General features: G+C 43.2%; 1 protein-coding gene across 1 annotated transcript in view; it reads left to right on the top strand.

Moving 5' to 3' along the window:
* Positions 1–6,000, top strand: part of LOC307232374 (zinc finger matrin-type protein 4-like) — a gene marked incomplete at both ends in the record, with an annotated part of 89,399 nt that overhangs the window by 45,679 nt on the left and 37,720 nt on the right. The gene's annotated exons all lie outside the window — the stretch shown is intronic.

Genomic DNA, 6,000 nt, shown 5'->3' with positions numbered 1-6,000 from the left:
CCCACTATGATCTCAAGGAACACAAAGCGCGCCAGCAGGAAGCCGAGTTTTGTTTCTTTTTTGTTTGTTGTTTTTTTACAAAATGCATGTACTTCCATGTATGTATGGTCCATAATGGACAAAAGGATTGTACAACCTCTACAATATTTTTCATTTTTCAATATTTCATGAGTCCATTAATGAACGCAGACTGTAGATGAGTCTCATATGGTGTCAGGGAGGTGCCCCCATGTTGTCAGGTTTCACCAGTCCACTGTGGTTGTGGAAAACAACAAAAATGGTTTATTTTGGGAAGTCAGAAACAATATATAGTCAGTTTGGCGTTACTGGTCATTGGTGAACTATGTGACAAATGTTGTTCTCACTCTCCGCAACTGTGTCAAGGTGAGGCCTGAACACTGATAGCTGCATCTTGGACTCCAAGGCTTGGGAATGTTTGTGGGAATTATGTAAATTATGGAAAATATGTGACAGGGGTTATATGAGGTTGTGTTTGTCATCATGTGTGTGCATATATGTGATCACATAGATTTACAGTGGGGCAAAAAAGTATCTAGTCAGGCACCAATTGTGCAAGTTCTCCCACTTAAAAAGATGAGAGAGGCCTGTTATTTTCATCATAGGTACACTTCGACTATGAGAGACAAAATGGGGGGAACGAATCCAGGAAATAACATTGTAGGATTTTTAATGAATTAATTGGTAAATTCCTCGGTAAAATAAGCATTTGGTCACCTACAAACAAGCAAGATTTCTGGCTTTCACAGACCTGTAACTTTTTCTTTAAGAGGCTCCTCTGTCCTCCACTCGTTACCTGTATTAATGGCACCTGTTTGAACTCGTTATCAGTATAAAAGACACCTGTCCACAACCTCAAACAGTCACACTCCAAACTCCACTATGGCCAAGACCAAAGAGCTGTCAAAGGACACCAGAAACAAAATTGTAGACCTGCACCAGGCTGGGAAGACTGAATCTGCAATAGGTAAGCAGCTTGTTGTGAAGAAATCAACTGTGGGAGCAATTATTAGAAAATGGAAGACATACAAGACCGCTGATAATCTCCCTCGATCTGGGGCTCCACGCAAGATCTCACCCCGTGGGGTCAAAATGATCACAAGAACGGTGAGCAAACATCCCAGAACCACACGGGGGGACCTAGTGAATGACCTGCAGAGAGCTGGGACCAAAGTAACAAAGGCTACCATCAGTAACACACTACGCCGCCAGGGACTCAAATCCTGCAGTGCCAGACGTGTCCCCCTGCTTAAGCCAGTACATGTCCAGGTCCGTCTGAAGTTTGCTAGAGAGCATTTGGATGATCCAAAAGAGGATTGGGAGAATGTCAAATGGTCAGATGAAACCAAAATATAATTTTTTGGTAAAAACTCAACTTGTCATGTTTGGAGGAGAAAGAAAGCTGAGTTGCATCCAAAGGACACCATACCTACTGTGAAGCATGGGGGTGGAAACGTCATGCTTTGGGGCTGTTTTTCTGCAAAGGGACCAGGACGACTGATCCGTGTAAAGGACAGAATGAATGGGGCCATGTATCGTGAGATTTTGAGTGAAAACTTCCTTCCATCAGCAAGGGCATTGAAGATGAAACGTGGCTGGGTCTTTCAGCATGACAATGATCCCAAACACACCGCCCGGGCAACGAAGGAGTGGCTTCGTAAGAAGCATTTCAAGGTCCTGGAGTGGCCTAGCCAGTCTCCAGATCTCAACCCCATAGAAAACCTTTGGAGGGAGTTGAAAGTCTGTGTTGCCCAGCGACAGCCCCAAACTATCACTGCTCTAGAGGAGATCTGCATGGAGGAATGGGCCAAAATACCAGCAACAGTGTGTGAAAACCTTGTGAAGACTTTGTGAAAACGTTTGACCTCTGTCATTGCAAACAAAGGGTATATAACAAAGTATTGAGATGAACTTTTGTTATTGACCAAATGCTTATTTTCCACCATAATTTGCAAATAAATTCTTTAAAAATCAGACAATGTGATTTTCTGGATTTTTTTTCTCATTTTGTCTCTCATAGTTGAGGTTTACCTATGATGAAAATAACAGGCCTCTCTCATCTTTTTAAGTGGGAGAACTTGCACAATTGGTGGCTGACTAAATACTTTTTTGCCCCACTGTATATATATATTGTGACATTATTTTGTTACATTCCACCCTTTTAATCACATAAATAGATAGGAATAATAAAAATTAACACATCATAATAAATGCTTAAAAGGATTATTTAATATTATATTTAATAATATTTATAATATTTATTTATTAAACTCTTCAAATGAATGAGATTATAATAAAACACTCATAAAACCTAATATATATATATATACATATATATATATATATATATATATATATTATTTATTTTTATTTTTATGAGCAAACCAGAAAAAAAACATCCACACTCCAAATTCACAAATATTCAATGTAGTGCATCATGTGTGGTTTTAAACTCGGGTGTCCTGTGAGGAGGTGGTGTGGAAATTGTCGTCAGGGCCCGCATAAGGGGGAGACCAAGATTCCGGGGACGGCTCAGGGTTGTCAAATGAGATGGCACCAAAGGTCTTAATGATTTGGGTGGTCAAGCGCCGTAGTAATGGTATTATACAAACCAAACAAGTGCATTGAAAAACGAGGACGGCGACTAAAGCGGTGGCACTAAGAGTGAGCCAGTGGCGCCAATTCATGAGAAACCACCAGAACCCACTCTGAGTGTCGTTGACCTCCTCCTTAAGAGTGACGTCGCGCAATTGGGTAAGCCTTTGTAAAGCTTTGTCTATGACATGGCCGTCTGCGTCGTTGTCGGGGACAACGAGTGCCATTAAGGCCAGGAGCTGAGTCAGTGCTATGTGTTCTTGTGCCGGGAACATATATCTTTTTAACAGTGGTTGGGGAAGTTATATTCTAAGGACGGTAATAAAGTATGATCATGGACAATGTGTATGGGGACAAAAACAATTATAGCTATGGTGAATAGGAAACAACAGTGCCGCGTAGGCCACAAAACCCTGTAAGGCGGAAAGGGTGCCATGGCCGCAGGTGTGGTTGATGTGATTCCATCGCAGTTGCAGGGTGACCAGTGTTCTGCGTACACTCACGTTGTCTCCTCAATGAACAGCTAGAGGGGGGTAGGAACTTTCTTACAGGTTGGAACTGATGGAGGGGTTTGTGCTCAGGCGGATGTTGAGCGGTTCTCACCTTTTCAAGGGATGTCGGGTAGCAGGTGAGACGGTTCTAGTGGTTCAGTTTGGGTCAGGTGGGTTCAGTCGGTTGTAAGTTTGTCGTGGTTGTATGTGGGTATTAGTTAATGATCAGCGCTATTACCTCATGCTAAATTTGTGTAGCTTGGAGTGGGTGGAACACAGTCTTTTAATTTTGTTTTTCTGTATGGTGGCTAAGCTGTGGATCATGGTGTCAGTCACACACACACATTCACACGTCATCAGCAAAGCGCATGCAGTTGAAATCTCTTCCAGAAATTTCCCTCAGGATGCTGCAACCCTCTAGCCGCTCACTTGCTCCTACCTCCGTCTATGACTTTTAACAGTCCTTCTCTCATCCATTTTTCCCTGTCCTTCTGTTTTACAGTACAATAATATTTCCACTCAACACTCAAACAACATCAATTTCAGCAATAATGCTGCACCACAAAATACAGTGCACGCGAGGAGGAAACAGACATTCTACAACTACCAAAGTTACCACGTCCCAGACAGTCATCACTAATACAGATTTTTAAAATGGCTCTGCACACCTTTGTTCCTATGGGCCCTGTTGACTGGCCAAGTTGTGGGTCAGATGATGGTCGACAGTTCAGGCCATTCAACAAATTCCATACTCTCACAGATTCCGTTTACACACAAAACACAACAATAATTCATACGACTCTTAACATGCAGATTCTATTCTCTGCACAGGAATATTGCCACTGTATCTGCATTTTTACTGTATGTTTGGCTGGTACTGAAAAGGTTGGGGCCTTTAGTTCTGTTAAATTCCGCTGCTGGAAGATTGTTGATAAAATAAATTCTGTGAATGGTGCCAGTGAGCAGATAACAGTTGGCTCTGCACTCTTGGTTGGAAGGAGAAATATAGATTAGACAATACAGAATACAGAATTATTTAGCGCTTAATAAAATTGAATAAAAGAACAAAGAATAAACCATCGCCTGTACTCACTATATGCTAAGAATTGTATCACTATAGCTAGAGAGCTATGATATTGTCTTGTGTTCCTCTGACCTAGGCACATGCCACAGAGACTCACAAACTCTGTTGACTCTTTTGGCACAAAGAGGGCATAGTTAAAAGACCACTGACTGTGGACCTGAGGGTTCTTGCTGGTTCGTGTATAATGACCATATATTATATACTGGGATGCAAGGCCATTTATAGCTTTATTTAGAAGTAGCAGAATTGTTTTAATCAATCCTGTTTTTAACAGGGAGCCAATGTAGAAATGTAAGAACAGGTGTGATGTGTTCAAACTTTTATTTTCTGTGATGTCAGTGGGGACGTAGTGTGGCTTGATTGAGTGGGGAACATTTGGATTTTTATGTTTGGCATGTCAAGCAGATGTACATGATAACGCAAAAATCTTTGTGGTGTCATTTGTGTTGGTTTACCAGTTTGTAAGATCAGTTCTAATTTAGAAGAGAAATATGCCACCGGGCGGAGTCTTTCCCCATGGTGTTGACACAGCACCGATAGTACATATCCACCCTTTTGATTCCCAAACGGAGTAAACGGGAGTCTATAGTCAGGGAAACTGAGTGTGGGTGGGACGGTAAGGGAATCTTTCAGATCAGTGAAGGCCGCCCGAGCTTCGGGTGTCCTGTGTGTGTGTGTGTGTGTGTGTATACATGTCACCTGATCAGGGTGTGCAGAACCATGGCTTGGGTCGTTCCCTGGGGTCCTCTCCTCCCGGCGTCAACTCTGATATTATCCTGATTCCCCTTTTTGACCCCAGTTGGCCTGTGGTCATCTCTGTCCTGACGCAAAACAGTTGTGGGCCCAGTGTCCTTCCTGGCCACAGCAATAGCAGGTGTTGCGGCCTGTGTTGGTACCTCCTCGGCCTCGGTGATTGATATGGCTCCCACGGAATCCTCCGCCTCGTTGAAACTGGCGAGAGGGGTTTTGCTGAAGCCGTGATGGACCTCGCTGACGTTGGGTGAAGCACTGAGCAAGCATGGTCATCTGGGTCTGGGACTCAAGTTGTTTATTTTGATCTTGTTCACGGTCTTTGACCCTTTGCTCTGTCTCGTAGGTATGTTCAGCATGGAGGACGGTGTCAGCAAAGGTCTCCGTCTTCCAAGTGACAAACGTGAGTTTCAACATGTCCCCAAGTGGGGGCATGAGTCTGTTAATGAATGCGGACCGTAGATGAGTCTCATATGGTGTCAGGGGAGGTGCCCCCTATGTTTTCAGTTTTCACCAGTCCACTTTGGTTGTAGAAAACAACGAAAACTGTTTACTTTTGGAAGTCAGAAACAATATATAGTCAGTTTGGCGGTACTGGTCATTGGTGAACTATGTAACAAATGTTGTTCTCAATCTCCGCAGCTGCGTCAAGGTGAGACCTTAACACTGATAGCTGCGTCTGGGACTCCAAGGCTTGGGAATGTCTGTGGGATGCGGTGAGGCCTTAACGCTGACAGCTGTGTCTGGACGCCAAGGCTTGGGAATGTCTGTGGGAATTATGTGAATAATGGAAAATATGTGACTGGGGTTATATGAGGTTGTGTTTGTCATTATGTGTGCATATATGTTTATGTGATTGCATAGATTTATATATATTGTGACATTATTTTGTTACAACACTTCCGTAGTTTTCAGTCTTTCAGGATCTGGAGAGCCGCTCTCATGCCCTATCAGCAGCCACTGTTGGCGGGTGTGGGTGAGCTGTGATGTTTTTTTCCAATGGGACAGCAGGGGTGTGTCAGAATCAGTGTGTGTGTGTGTGTGTGTGTGTGTGTGTGTGTG

Source organism: Zeus faber, assembly GCF_960531495.2.
Source record: "Zeus faber genome assembly, chromosome: 7".
NCBI classification, from domain to species: domain Eukaryota; kingdom Metazoa; phylum Chordata; class Actinopteri; order Zeiformes; family Zeidae; genus Zeus; species Zeus faber.
This window is presented reverse-complemented; position numbering and strand designations above follow the sequence as displayed.